Raw genomic sequence first — 15,032 nt, 5'->3', positions numbered from 1 at the left:
TGCGGGATCACCTTACCTCATATATGCCCACTCTCAGCCATTTCAATCTGTGGAGCTGGCATGGTTATAGGTGCCACACAGCACCCATTCCTCACTTGTGCAAAACCCATCTTTTAGTGTGGCAGCATCTACACTTCGGAACTCTCTGCCTATTGACATCAAGCAGGTGCCTTCACTGTACTTTCTGGTGATTTATCGTTTCTTAACTATTGTTGATTTTTATCTAGCTTTTTAATGCCTTTACTTACTTGTTCTTAACTATCTTTTTTAAACCAAGAATCTTAAAGTTTTATATTAGATTTTTGTTAGTAAAAAGTGAAAGATTTATACAATCTGCCCAGTTGACAAGACTTGCTGATGTAACAACAACAACAATCTATATTTGTACCCCCCCCCCATCTGACTGGGTTGTCCCAGCCACTCTGTAGTCCAAAGGAAAGCAGAGCTTGGCAGCAGCTTAGCTACAGGAGTTTCTGGAAGGCGTACAAGGCACCATCTAACCGTTTCCAGGACTCCTCTCCAGATTTAGGGTTTACTCCTTAGCCTTTTCTTCTCCCGAAGATATCCTGAAAGACAGAGGAAGTTTGGATTCAGAGTTTTCCTTCCTCTAGATGGGCTACCTTCCCAGGTTGACAAGCCCCACCTGCCCTTCATTTCCTTCTGCCAATAAGTAAACGGTATTGTATTACACTGAATTACAACACTGTCCTTCATTGAGGGGCAGCCCACATGGTTCCTTCCAGATGTTGTTGGACTGCAACTCCCTTCATTCCTGGACCATTGATCATGCTGGGATGGATTGAAGCGGCCGTTCAACATTTTGGCTGCCCCTAACCCCATTGCTGAATATGTTGACTTTCAGCTGCTATGCATGATGTTAAACAGATACCATTTCTGTTCATGCCACCTAATGCCAGGTATTGAGTGTGTTGTCTTCTGTGTGCAAGGTACTGCTGAGCTATTGAAATAACTGCTTGCCCTATTTTCCCTCTCACCTTTGGCCCATATCATGAACAGCATAGCATTAATTCCTTTTGGCTAAGCTGCCTGTCAACTCTTTAGATTCCGGTCTGGCTATATCCTCAGCAAATTGTTTTGTCTGGTGATAAGTAGCTATTTATAGAAGGGCACATGTTTGGAAGGACAAACAATGCACTGTACTTTAAGAACAGGAATCTCTATTAAAAATATTATAAACAAATAGCACTGCAAATCACTTTAGCTGCAGCTTAATCAATATTTCACATGCCGTGGAGGGGATTCCCTGAAGTAATACTTGACATTTCCAAGATTAGTTTCCCCATACCCCACCCTGTGCCTTTATATTACTGTAGTAGGTACAACACTCCAGAGCCTGATTGCTTGCATGATAACTCTAGTCAGTGCAGAGGCCCAAGATTCTTCGCTTATTAGCTTCAAAATTGTTGGTACTGTTATTATGCTTTCAGTGTTTGTGATGCTCTGCAGTGTAAAATCAGTGAATCAGATCCTGCCCAGAGTTGCTTGTGCACTCTAAATTTTGACTACAGGACTGGTACTGGGTGGGGAAGCAAAGGAACAGGTAAGAGTAATAAAGAATGGAAGGAAGGAAATTCAGTTACATTTTCTCAAGACTCCTCCCCCCCATCCTCCCCTGTTTAGGAATGAGATGTGGACTCAGGGAGTTAAGTTTTTTGGGGGTGGTAGTCATTGAGGATGTATTGATACACAACTAAGTGGTAGAGCACCTGCTTTGCATCCAGAAGGTCCTATATTGACAGAGCTGGAGTCAGGCATAGGTCAGCAACAAAAACAATACATTGCCCAAGGTCAGTGCAGTTAAATTTTCATTCAAGAAACAAGCCACAGCTCTGGTCTAGTGGCCTCAGCAACTCTTTCTAGGAGGTCTTGCTCTGATAAAGCAGTTGCGAGGACTTCATGTCCCTGCCTTCCCAGTGCCCACTTGGATGACTCCTCTCCAGGGTTTTTCCCATGCAGTCTCAGGTTGCAAATCTGTGCACAACTACCCTATTCTGCTTGTTTCATTTCTCTGCAAATTATAGGAGACAAGGGGGGAGGGGAGCCAGTCACAGCAGGAGGGGAGATGCCCTGGATTCTGCAGCAGCCTGTCTCCACTCTGCTTCTTGGCTGCCCTCCCCTCCAGCCTCCACTTCAGCCTCCGAGTCTGACCTGCTCTCTGCCACAGCTTCTTCCTGCTCACTAAACTCTATCACCTCTCCTGTTGCTGACACCTCCTCCTCCCAGTCTGCTCCTTCTCCCTTTGACCACTCATCATCACCATCCCACCACCAGTTCCCTGTCTTGGAGCCTTTCTCTTCTGGAGGTTCCCTGGCTGGTGCCTCCACCAGTCCTCTGCATCCAGCCAGTCCATGACACAGATTCTTTCCCAGGCATCTCCAGGTAGGGCTAGGAGAGAACCCTGCCTGAAACCCTGGAGAGCTACTGTCAGTAAATATGGACAATAATGGCATATCTGCAGACAGTACTGAGTTGGATGGACTAGTCTGACTCAGTATTCCTATGTATTTAGGTGGGAGGATGTAGCTCAGTGGTTGAGCATCTGCTTTGCATGAAGAAGGTCCTTGGTTCAATCCTTGGCATCTCCAGGTAGGAAATATCCCCTGACTGAAGCCTCAGAGAGCTGCTTCCTGTGAGTGTCAATATTGCTGAGCTAGATGGACCATTGGTCTGATCTGGCATAAGACAGCTTTCTGTGTTGTCATGAAAGAAGGCTAAACAGGCATAAGGAGCAGAAAGAAAAAATGGCTGTTGTTTATCAGAGCACAGTACTCTTGGGGAGAGTGAGGACTGTACAGTAGGAAGAGTGATGGTTTGCAGTTAGATCATTAATGGGAAATAAGGAGAAGAAAATAGGGTTGGTCAAAGCTATAGAAATCTTTAAATGGTCACACATGGAATGAGCCACGCTTCTGATAGGAGCTTGAAGATAGTAGTCATGTCTCATTGAATCTCCAGCCCTACACCACCTGTATCCATCCAAATTGCAACCTCCCTAGTTCCCACAGTGAAGTACTCCCCCATCCGAGCAACCATCTTTGGTTCCCTGAATGCCTCCCAGCTCAAAAGGCAGAAATCCACCTCAACCATAACACAGACCGTTAGAGTGGGGAAAATGGCAGATGGGTCTTCTGATAGTAAAGAACTGTTGAGTGCCTTTCTTTGATCTGAGCCGCAGCAGCAGCTAAGAAGAACTCAGACAATGCAAGACAAGACAAAGGAATAAAAATCATAGCAGTGTGATCTGAAATAACAGGAATTAAGGCCTCAGTTGCAAACCTGACCATGGGAGTTACCACTGTGAAACAATGGATGCTGGATGCCAAGGATGCAGAGATTGCTTTGGGTAATAAGCTGCAAGGTCTTAAGGAAGAACTTCAGAAAAGGACTATGGTGCACATCTGGAAATCAACTCACATAGAAATAACCTCAGCATGGAAGTAGGAAAGGGCTGTGAAGGAAAGATATCCACTGACTTTGTCCAACAATTGAAAGTTTTACCAGAAATCCCAGGGCATATCCCTGCTAAAGTAGAGCAGGCACACTACTGTGTAGCAGCAAGGTCACACCCTAGTGCCTGCCCAAGGCATCTTGTTAAAATTTCTCAGCTATACAGCCAAAGATGAGGCCATTAAGCTGTCAAATCCATAAAGGGTCTGCTGCAATGGTCAGATATACATTTTGAACCAAAATAGCCTGAAGGCTTGCACTAGGAAAAACACCTAGATGTCTTTGTATGATACTTTGCAGTGTTCTACATTTGCTCGAACAATTGTATGAAATCCTTTATAGACCCACAGAAGTGGAGCATTATATTAACCAGTGCTTGGGATGAACTAGTTCATTTTAATGAAGTTCACTGAATTAGTTCAAAAATATCTGAAGTATAATTACCAAGCGAACTGAGTATGAGTTAAGTTCATTTTTAGATAGAACTTTTAAATGATTTTTGTTCACATTAATGTTCAAGCTTAAATATCACAAGGGCTGGGAATATGAATTAAAGAATTCACATTCAGCTGTGTTTGTGTGTGTTTCAATGTCTTCTTAGTCTCCAATATAGTTTATCCATCAGCCGATTGTATCATTCTGAATGCTGAGTTGTTGTTTTTCCTGAAGATCATCTGGATGATCTTGAATTGATCTGTGAACTGAACAGTTTGTTTTATAAAGGGACAAATGTGAACTCAAATTAGTTCCTTTTTAACATAAGTAGAGCCTCATGGATCAGGTCAATGGCATCATCCTGTTCTCACAGAGGCCAACCATAGCTCTTGCCTATCTCTGCAGTTCCAAGATTGGGAGGAAGTCTGAGCCTCAGCACACCCACCAGAGGGTAATAATATACTCAACATGTTAGTATAGAGTTATATGTCTTCATCCTTATTTAACCTGCCTAACCTCTGAATTGTAACAAATCTTGGTCAGGCAGCCAGCAAGGCCAATGCTGTGGTTAACACAGTGCTCCACATTCTCAAATATGACATTTGGTGCCTGTCATGGGCCAGGAGTCAGCTTCACCTGCTGAACAGCAGCCTGAAGAGAAAGAAGGCAGAGTGACTCCAGCTGCAGCTGATTAGCTTTCAAGGACACAGAGGAAAAGACACTGGTGAGAACCAGTTGGCTTCAGCCTTCTTAAGCAGAGCTCTCAGCTGCAGTCAGATGCTGGTAACAACACTTGTAGTTCCTGGCCCTACTTTGCTGCTTCCTGCTTGCCTTGACCCTTAACCCCATGGTCATCAGATTCCCTGACCCCTGGACCATCTGACCACATGGATTGCTGTTCTCCTGGCCCTAGGACTGGCCCTAACTTGGAATGCTGGCTCTGCCTCCAGGCAAGTTCACCTCAGATATATTCTACTGAGCTCTGCATGTTGTTGCTCAGCAATGAAACTACGATATGAGTGGCTATACTTCATTAGTAAAGGTTGAGAAGCTACAGTTCTTGGGGTAATGGCTGCTTCCCTGGTCACAGGGTGGGTAGCTGTTGTGGCCCATTGCCATGGGCTCCTATCCCCAGGGAGCAATGCTGGGACCAGTTGGTCAGCCCTTGGAGAGTTCCCAGGCCCAGGTGCTTGGGATTGATGGGATTGATCTACTTATTTGAATTCTGGCCAGTCTGACCGGGTGGAATGGGTGGGGCTATACTTCATTAGTAAATGGCAAGAACCTACATTTGTTGGGGTAACAGCTCTGAAGGGGGATGTGTAGCAACTGAGTACACTGCTGAAGTGCTTTGATACGGAATAATAGGATTTAATATTCAGTTTTAAGCACCTGTGTGGCTTGGTGTGTGATAGCTGTAAACCACCCTGATACGCATTTTTTAAAAGAAAGAGTATATAAATATTTCCATAAACAAGTAAACAAAGATAGAAAACTGCCTCACACCCGGTTGGGAAAATGGCTTTGTTTACTCTGCAGTGGCTCTCTAGGTTTCAAGGTGTCTGTGTGTTTCCTTGTGGCTGATTAGCTGTTTTCCCTGTGTAAAGGTCAGAGGGGGCAGGGTTTCTGTTGAGGCAGGGGATTAGCTGTGGGAGGAGCTTATCAGAGTTTGCAGGGCATCAGTTGAAGAAGGAGCAAAAAGGGTTTTCTTGTGTCTGTGTGTTTCCTTGTGGCTGATTAGTTGTTTTCCCTGTGTAAAGGTCAGAGGGGGCAGGGTTTCTGTTGAGGCGGGATTAGCTGTGGAAGGAGCTTATCAGAGTTTGCAGGGCATCAGTTGAAGAAGGAGCAAAAAGGGTTTTCTTGTGTCTGTGTGTTTCCTTGTGGCTGATTAGCTGTTTTCCCTGTGTAAAGGTCAGAGGGGACAGGGTTTCTGTTGAGGCAGGGGATTAGCTGTGGGAGGAGCTTATCAGACCTAGCAGGGCAGTTAGATCCATCTTTTAGATTTAGGGGAGCTAGTCTCAAACGTTTGTTGGGGAGATCTAGGTGTTTTTTTTGTGTGGGGGAAGTTATTTGTCCTGTCTTCAAGCTTTTTATGATGGAGGACCTCTGTAGCCAACCCCAACGACACGATCTCAAGATGGAAGGGGAGGGAACAGCTGCAGTCGCCTGCGATTCCTGCGCAATGTTTGCCATCTTGCCAAAGGTTGCAGGCAGCTTTACCTGCAGCAATTGCATGTTGATTGCCCTCTTAAAAGACAAAGTCCAGCAACTGGAGGAACGTGTAGCTACGCTCCAAAGAATTAGAGAGCTGGAGCTCTTCTTGGAAGCAACAGAGCACACCGTCTCCACCAAGGAGGAGACAGGGGACTCCCCTGAGAAGGAGTCTAGTTCACCAACACAGGAGCCAGATATATGGAGAAACGTGACTCAAAGAAGTAGGAGGCCCAGGGTTCACTCTGATTGCTTAGAAATACACAATCGCTTTGAGGTCCTCTCCCCTAGCATGGAAGACGAAGAGCAGACTCCATTTGAGGATCTCTCCCTCATTACAGTCGATCAGGTATATGAAGACGAGCAGCAAAGTCAGTCCTCAGGGAATGTGCAGGCGACCTTGGAACGGACAGCTCACGGAAGAACCCCGACCAAACCCAAGAGGAGGCGTGTAGTGGTGATAGGGGATTCCCTACTGAGGGGAACAGAAGCAGTGATCTGTGGGCCTGACAAGATGTCTCGGGAAGTGTGCTGTCTCCCCGGGGCTAAGATCCAAGATGTAACTGAACGACTGCAAGGAATCATAAAACCCACTGACAAATACCCCTTCCTCTTGGTTCATGTGGGAACCAATGAAACTGCAAGCAATAGCCTCCAGAAGATCAAAAGAGACTACGAGGCTCTCGGCAGGAAATTGAAGCAACTAAATGCACAAATTGTCATCTCATCTGTCCTCCCAGTTGAACGACGTGGCCCAGGGAGAGAGGGGAAAATAGTGGAAGTGAACAGCTGGCTCCGCAAATGGTGTAAACAGGAACGGTTTGGATTCTTAGATCACGGACTGCAGTTTCTTGAAGATGGACTTCTGGCAAGTGATGGGCTGCACCTCACAACGGTTGGGAGAAATGTTTTTGCCAAAAATCTCAGAAACCTCATCAGGAGGGCTTTAAACTGACTAATGTGGGGGAGGGAGACAGTGCTCCTGAAGGTAGGAGTCTATCAATTAATGAAGATGATCATCCAAATGTCATAGACCAAATGGAGCAAACAGCACGCGGACCTAGTGGTGGGAGGAAAAAATCCTTAAATAAGAGACACGGGGGAATGATTAATGGACTTCAATGTCTGTACACTAATGCACAAAGCATGGGAAATAAACAAGATGAGCTTGAGCTCTTGGTACAGCAAACTAAATATGACATAATAGGCATCACTGAAACCTGGTGGGATAAGTCCCACGATTGGAATGTAATAATGGGGGGATACAATCTATTTCAGAGAAACAGACCAGACAAGAAAGGAGGAGGAGTGGCGTTATATGTCAGGGATGTGTATACCTGTGAAGAGATCCAAGATTTAGATCCTCAAAGCCAAAGTGAGAGCATTTGGGTCAAAATTAAGGGAGAGAAGAATAACAGAGACCTCATTGTGGGAGTTTACTATAGATCCCCAAGCCAAACGGAGGACATAGATGATGCCTTCCTGGAACAGATGGCCAAGCATGCAAAAGGAAGGGAGATAGTAGTAATGGGGGACTTCAATTACCCGGACATTTGTTGGACGTCAAACTCAGCCAAGAGCATAAGGTCAAACAGATTCCTCACTGGCCTTGCAGACAACTTCATTGTCCAGAAAGTGGGAGAAGCAACAAGAGGAGCAGCCATTTTAGATCTGGTCCTAACCAATGTTGATGACCTGGTTAGTGGGGTAGAAGTGGAAGGATCATTAGGCGCGAGTGATCATGCTCTTCTGAAGTTTACTATACAGCGGAAAGGAGCAGCCAAGCATACTAGGACTCAATTTCTTGACTTTAAGAAAGTCGACTTCATAAAACTTAGGGAAGTGCTGGGTGAGATCCCATGGACAACAATACTAAAAGGATAGGGAGTTCATGATGGCTGGGAGTTTGTTAAGAGGGAGATACTAAAAGCACAACGTCAGGCAATACCAATGAGACGGAAACATGGAAGGTGCCTAAAGAAGCCAGGGTGGCTATCTAAAGAACTTTTAACTGAATTAAGATTAAAAAAGGATGTGTACAAAAAATGGAAAAGGGGGGAAACCACCAAAGAGGAATTCAAACAAATAGCCAGCACGTGTAGACACAAAGTCAGAAAAGCTAAAGCACAGAATGAACTCAGGCTTGCTAGAGAGGTTAAAAGCAACAAAAAAGGCTTTTATGGGTATGTTCGTAGCAAAAGGAAGAACAAAGAAACAATGGGGTCACTCAGAGGAGAAGATGGTGAAATGCAAACAGGGGACACAGAAAGGGCTGAACTACTCAATGCCTTCTTTGCCTCAGTCTTCTCCGATAAAGAAAACAATGCCCGACCTGAAGAATTTGGAGCAAATGATTCAACAAAGGAAACACAGCCCAGAATAACTAAGGAGATAGTACAAGAATATTTGGCTAGTTTAGATGTATTCAAGTCTCCAGGGCCAGATGAACTGCATCCAAGAGTATTAAAAGAACTGGCAGATGTGATCTCAGAACCACTGGCAGTCATCTTTGAGAATTCCTGGAGAACAGGCGAAGTCCCGGCAGACTGGAGGAGGGCAAATGTTGTCCCTATTTTCAAAAAGGGGAAAAGAGAGGACCCAAATAATTACCGCCCAGTCAGTCTGACATCAATAGCAGGGAAGATTCTGGAGCAGATCATTAAGCAAACAGTCTGTGAGCACCTAGAAAGGAATGCTGTGATCACCAATAGTCAGCATGGATTTCTGAAAAATAAGTCATGTCAGACTAACCTGATCTCATTTTTTGACAGAATTACAAGCCTGGTAGATGAAGGGAACGCAGTGGATGTAGCCTACCTTGATTTCAGCAAGGCATTTGACAAGGTGCCCCATGATATTCTTGTAAAGAAGCTGGTAAAATGCGGTCTTGACTATGCTACCACTCAGTGGATTTGTAACTGGCTGACTGACCGAACCCAAAGGGTGCTCATCAATGGTTCCTCTTCATCCTGGAGAAGAGTGACTAGTGGGGTGCCACAGGGTTCTGTCTTGGGCCCGGTCTTATTCAACATCTTTATCAACGACTTGGATGATGGACTCAAGGGCATCCTGATCAAATTTGCAGATGACACCAAACTGGGAGGGGTGGCTAACACCCCAGAGGACAGGATCACACTTCAAAACGACCTTGACAGATTAGAGAACTGGGCAAAAATAAACAAGATGAATTTTAACAGGGAGAAATGTAAAGTATTGCACTTGGGCAAAAAAAATGAGAGGCACAAATACAAGATGGGTGACACCTGGCTTGAGAGCAGTACATGTGAAAAGGATCTAGGAGTCTTGGTTGACCACAAACTTGACATGAGCCAACAGTGTGACGCGGCAGCTAAAAAAGCCAATGCAATTTTGGGCTGCATCAATAGGAGTATAGCATCTAGATCAAGGGAAGTAATAGTGCCACTGTATTCTGCTCTGGTCAGACCACACCTGGAGTACTGTGTCCAGTTCTGGGCTCCACAGTTCAAGAAGGACACTGACAAACTGGAACGTGTCCAGAGGAGGGCAACCAAAATGGTCAAAGGCCTGGAAACGATGCCTTATGAGGAACGGCTAAGGGAGCTGGGCATGTTTAGCCTGGAGAAGAGGAGGTTAAGGGGTGATATGATAGCCATGTTCAAATATATAAAAGGATGTCACATAGAGGAGGGAGAAAGGTTGTTTTCTGCTGCTCCAGAGAAGCGGACACGGAGCAATGGATCCAAACTACAAGAAAGAAGATTCCACCTAAACATGAGGAAGAACTTCCTGACAGTAAGAGCTGTTCGACAGTGGAATTTGCTGCCAAGGAGTGTAGTGGAGTCTCCTACTTTGGAGGTCTTTAAGCAGAGGCTTGACAACCATATGTCAGGAGTGCTCTGATGGTGTTTCCTGCTTGGCAGGGGGTTGGACTCGATGGCCCTTGTGGTCTCTTCCAACTCTGATTCTATGATTCTATGATTCTATGATAAGGCATGAATCCTTGCCAGCCCTACCTGAAGATGCCTGGGAGCAGGGATTGAACCTGGCGCACGCTGTAGGCCAACAAAGGCTATGCTCTTATTACCAAGCTACCACCCTTTCCCAAAGTCATAATCCCCCGAACCCGTTATTGTCTTTGAATGTCTCACTTTATCTTCTGTATCTTAGTACACATATGGGATAACATGTACTTAAAAAATAACAGTCAGATTCTAACATTAAAATAACACTGATGCAAGTGATTGTAATTCTGTGCACAGAGGCTGGTATGGATAGAGGGGTGTGTGTGTGTGCTGTTGTGAGAAGCTTCACTTACAATGTGCTATTTTTCTACGTGATGCCAGCTGCACTTTGAAAGCTCTGTCAATATTCAAATTGCACACACGCGCGCACACACACACACACACACACACACACACACAAACATGTTTTTTGTCCACATTAGATGCACTCACTGTTCAGCAAATGTAGCTCCCCATATATCGAAGCTTAATCTTCCATTTATCTGCAAACAAACTAGGTGAAAAATCTGTGCTTAGTAATGGCTCATGACTATTCATAATGTTGCACCACAGGCTTGGAGTGGAAGAAAAAGCAAAGCATTTGAGGTTCTGGGGAGAGGGTGAAAGCCCACTGCTTTGCAGAGAGCATTGGTTTAATGAGTTGAATCTAACATGGCCCAATTAAGCCGTATATAGCATTTGCCAAGGTTTGGGGAATCCATCAATTTAACAGGAAATTAAGGCTGAATTTTTGCCATTGGTTAGCCACATGGCAAAGATCCCAAGTGACTTTGAGCCCTGAAGAGGTAATTGAGAGCTGTGAGTAGATGCAGAGATTTCTTCCCTCCATTGAATTTTATGCACACACACTAACCACTCTGCTTATACAAGATCCCTCTGGGAGTATCTCAGTGAAGCAAAGTGCTTTGCCAAGTTGGATGGTGCATGATGGAGACCTAGCAGCAAGACTTCTGGGTAGATGAGAAGATGTATAGAAGATGTATATTGGATATATCGCACAAATATGTTGGACACATGCACGCCACCAAAAATTGAAGCAAGTGCATCATCAAAAAGAAGGCACAGATTGCACACAGTCTGCACAAGCTGATCTATATGCATAAGTACAATATTAAAAAATACAATACATCTCACCACAGTGGGAAAGACTCTGACCAAATAGTCAATGTACCTATTCAGTTTGTTGTCTAGGTGGTAGCTTCCGATGAGCAGCTTCAAGGCTCCTGTTCTCAATATAGGAATGAAGATGCCTTGTCACAAGTCAGACCACTGATCTAGCTAGTTCAGTATTCTCCGTATTGACTGACAGCAGCTTCCTGGGATTTCAGGCAGGAAACATTCCTAGCACTACTTGGAAATGCTGAGGGTTGAATCTAGGTGTTTCTGCATGTAGAGCAGATGCTGTACCAGTGAGCTACGATCCTTTCCCAATGTGTTAATAAAATGTCCCTTCTTATGGTTCTCTTAACTTTAAAATGGCTAAGTTAAACCTCTCTTTTGTGAATATGGTGTACTAGTGTCCTACTTCACAAAGTCCACTGTTCAAAGGTTTAAACAAAGGACTTTGTGAAGTAGGACACTTGTACGCCATATTCACAAAAGAGAGGTTTAACTTAGCCTGTTTCTTCCATCACCTTCTTCAAACTGAAATAAAACTGTAGCGTAGGCTTAGTATCACATCCTCTTCCAGAAATGCCCATTTTGCCCCCTTGTTTTATTTTATTTTATTAGATACAGCCTAAGGGAGAATTCTGTTTGCAACTCTAAAGCCCACATCCTACATTGTGAACCTTTGCTGATCCTAATAAAGGATTTTATTTACGTTTGTCATCTGGCCTGTTATTATGCTCAACTCTGCTATAAAGCCTATGTGCTCATCTTTTTAGAACACTGGGCAAGAATATAAAAATATTCCACTGTGTGATCTACAGCAAGTCGTTTTCCAGCCTGTGTTTTGGAGTTCTGTGAAGAAAGATGAGTTTTCTCCAGATATATTTTCTAAAAAACTGCAGAGACTAAAACATATATATGAAGTTAACTGGCCTACTCTTCTAATGCCGAAAACAACAGAGCCAGGTATATATTTTAAATAATCATGCCCAGCACAGCAGCTATAATTAAATCTTCATTATTATTACAGAGGCATGTTACTGAGTGTCATTAATTTCCTTCATACTGTTTTACCCATTACCACCTTTTATTCAAGCACACAAGTCAAAGGAAAGCCACTTCTCCCTCCCTTCACTTATTACTGACTTGCTCATAAAAGCCTCCAGGCAGTTAGGTTAACAATTATGATTTGCCTTGGCAAAATTTCCAGGAATGAGGAAAAATACATCGTGTGTTAGATTTAATAAATAAATGCAGCTAGAAATGCATTCAAGGGATGTGACCAAAAGTATATGAGAATAAACCCATAGCAACAGGCCAGTGGACTAAGCAGAAGTCTATGGGAAGCCCACAGCCAGGACCTAAGTGCAACAGTGGTCTCATCCTCCTGTGGTTTCCAGAAGCTGATATTCAGAAGCTGATATACCCCACAACTGTCCTGTTTTAAGCGAGAAATCCCAGAACCACAGATGCCAATCCTTGCTTCTGTTTGCATCCCAGAATGTCCCCATTTTTTGGGTACAGCACTCCAGACCCAAAGATGGTCACTCTGGCTTGAGTCAGCAGGGTCACACCAGAACTCTGGCACACCCTGCTGATGAGCGCCAGAGCGTCTTCCATTCCAGCACTCTGGCGGTCATCATCTGGGTCATGCCAAAGCACCGAAGCACTAGAGCTCTGGCCTGGAAGGTGTGCCCCTCCTCACATCCCAAGTTTGGGGATGAAAATGTTGCAGGGTATGCTCCTATAATTGAAGTAGAAGATAACCCTCAGGGTTAGTAGTCCCTGGTGGCCTTATCCTCTGTGAAGTTGTCCAATCCTTTTTAAAAACCATCTACAGTGGTACCTCAGGTTAAGAACTTAATTCGTTCTGGAGGTCTGTTCTTAACCTGAAACTGTTCTTAACCTGAGGTACCACTTTAGCTAATGGGGCCTCCTGCTGCCACTGTGCCACTGCCGCATGATTTCTGTTTTCATCCTGAAGCAAAGTTCTTAACCCGAGGCACTATTTCTGTAACCGGAAGCGTATGTAACCTGAAGCGTCTGTAACCCAAGGTACCACTGTGGCCAACACTACCTCTTAAGGGAGAAAATTCCATAGTAAACTATATGCTGTGAGAAGAGAGAACACATTTTTACTACCACTACCAACCCCTTTGCCCAATCTATATTTTATTGTGTTTTAGGACAGAGCTCACATGTAACATCAAATTATGGTTTTGCCACTCATGCCTGAGCAATCTCTCCCTTGCAGTCATTCTCACCTGCCATGGTGTGCTCCTGATCCCCTCCCCTGTTCACTTGTTTGTGCAAACCCAGATGAGAAAACACATATAAACCTACTATGCAGCCTGTATATGCATGCCCATTCAGCAAGGATTCAGATAAATTCATGGTCGTTGGGGGGCTAGGACAGGCTGGTAGAACCCCACTCCCCCTCTACTTCGAATATCCTGATGTCGTTGGCTGAGCAGGGTTTGGAATTTCAAGTTGTGCATTAGGTTGTTGTAGTTGTCTTCCTTGTATTCATTTAACACTTTTAGAAAGCCTTTTGTGCTACGGGCCATCAAAACATCCTATGACAGTGAGATTCATAGGTTGGTGATGAGTATGAAGCATTATGTGAAATGTCTTAAACCTTAAGCCATTCAGTCTCAGGTTTTGACTATTTTGTCTTTCTGTTTTCTCTACTTTCTAACACTCCAGGCACACAAATTTCATATTCTTTCAAATCTGAGAATTTATTGGACTGGCACCTGAAATATGTTTACTTGGTTGAATCTTTTTAGTTTTATTTTAGTTAGGGCTGTTGTTGTTTAACTGCAATGAGAAAATTCAATAATTTTGCTTCTTTTTCTTAAACACACACGTACACACACACACACCAGGGTCTTTACAATAGAACACACCAACCCCGCAAAACAGCCCACGTTCATCATATGAATTGCAATAAAAAACAACTGATTGTAGAGCTTTGAGAACAATAGCTTGCCTTGAAATAAACTGACATACATTTATTCTACTGACCCTACCAGGTGCCACTATAATAATTGCAAGGCAGCCAAAGTGCGAGCATGAACAAATTGCAAGGCAAACAAAGTGCAAGCAGAATCTTTTAAAATGTGTCACAATATCACTTAGCAACAGGAACATGAAAGGGAAAATGTCCCAGTAAAGCAAACTGAAGGCTGAGCCTGGTTTTGTTAGTTCCAAGCACAGCGTTTGTTATGTAGCTAGCCATGCTGTAGCCCCAAAGAGCTGCAAGTCATCCATTCTCTCCCTCCTTCTCTCTTTTGTTTAAAATGCCAATGTTTTGAAATATTAAGATGGCATCCCAGTGACAGTAGGATGTTGGTGTTGACGCACGTCAGGGGTTTCATTAGTGGAAGCAAACCGAAGCTTCCAAGTTAATATGCAGAAATGGCAGCAATGTGAAAGGGAAATTTTGGAGCAACTTTGTTGTTTGGTGTTGGGGTTTTTTGGTTTTTTTACTGATGCCTCATAACCCCATTTTAATTGGGCTCTTAATGGTCTGATCTACACACACATACATGTATATTTACTTCTGGTGCCTTATTTTAGTTTTTATAACTGATTTTTTTCATTATCATTTTCATTCTTCTTTTAATTCATATGCCACCTGCCTCTCTCCCCCCCCCACACACCTCAAATTGTTTGAACTGATAGAACACAGTCAAACACAGAAATAAATGAACAACATTTTCATATAGTTCCATGCTCCCCCTCTCCCCCCATTCTCATACTAAAAGAAATTTGTATGTTTCACTCTTTTTAAAATAGGCA

The 15,032-nt window shown here is 43.8% G+C and overlaps 1 protein-coding gene across 1 annotated transcript in view; it reads left to right on the top strand.

The window, feature by feature from the left end:
• DSCAM (DS cell adhesion molecule) overlaps window positions 1-15,032 on the top strand; it is a 337,767-nt gene that overhangs the window by 153,200 nt on the left and 169,535 nt on the right. The gene's annotated exons all lie outside the window — the stretch shown is intronic.

This window comes from Podarcis vaucheri, assembly GCF_965113315.1.
Source record: "Podarcis vaucheri genome assembly, chromosome: 4".
Classification (NCBI taxonomy): Eukaryota; Metazoa; Chordata; class Lepidosauria; order Squamata; family Lacertidae; genus Podarcis; species Podarcis vaucheri.
The sequence above is the reverse complement of the archived record's forward strand: the minus strand, read 5'-3'. Positions and strand labels throughout refer to the sequence as shown.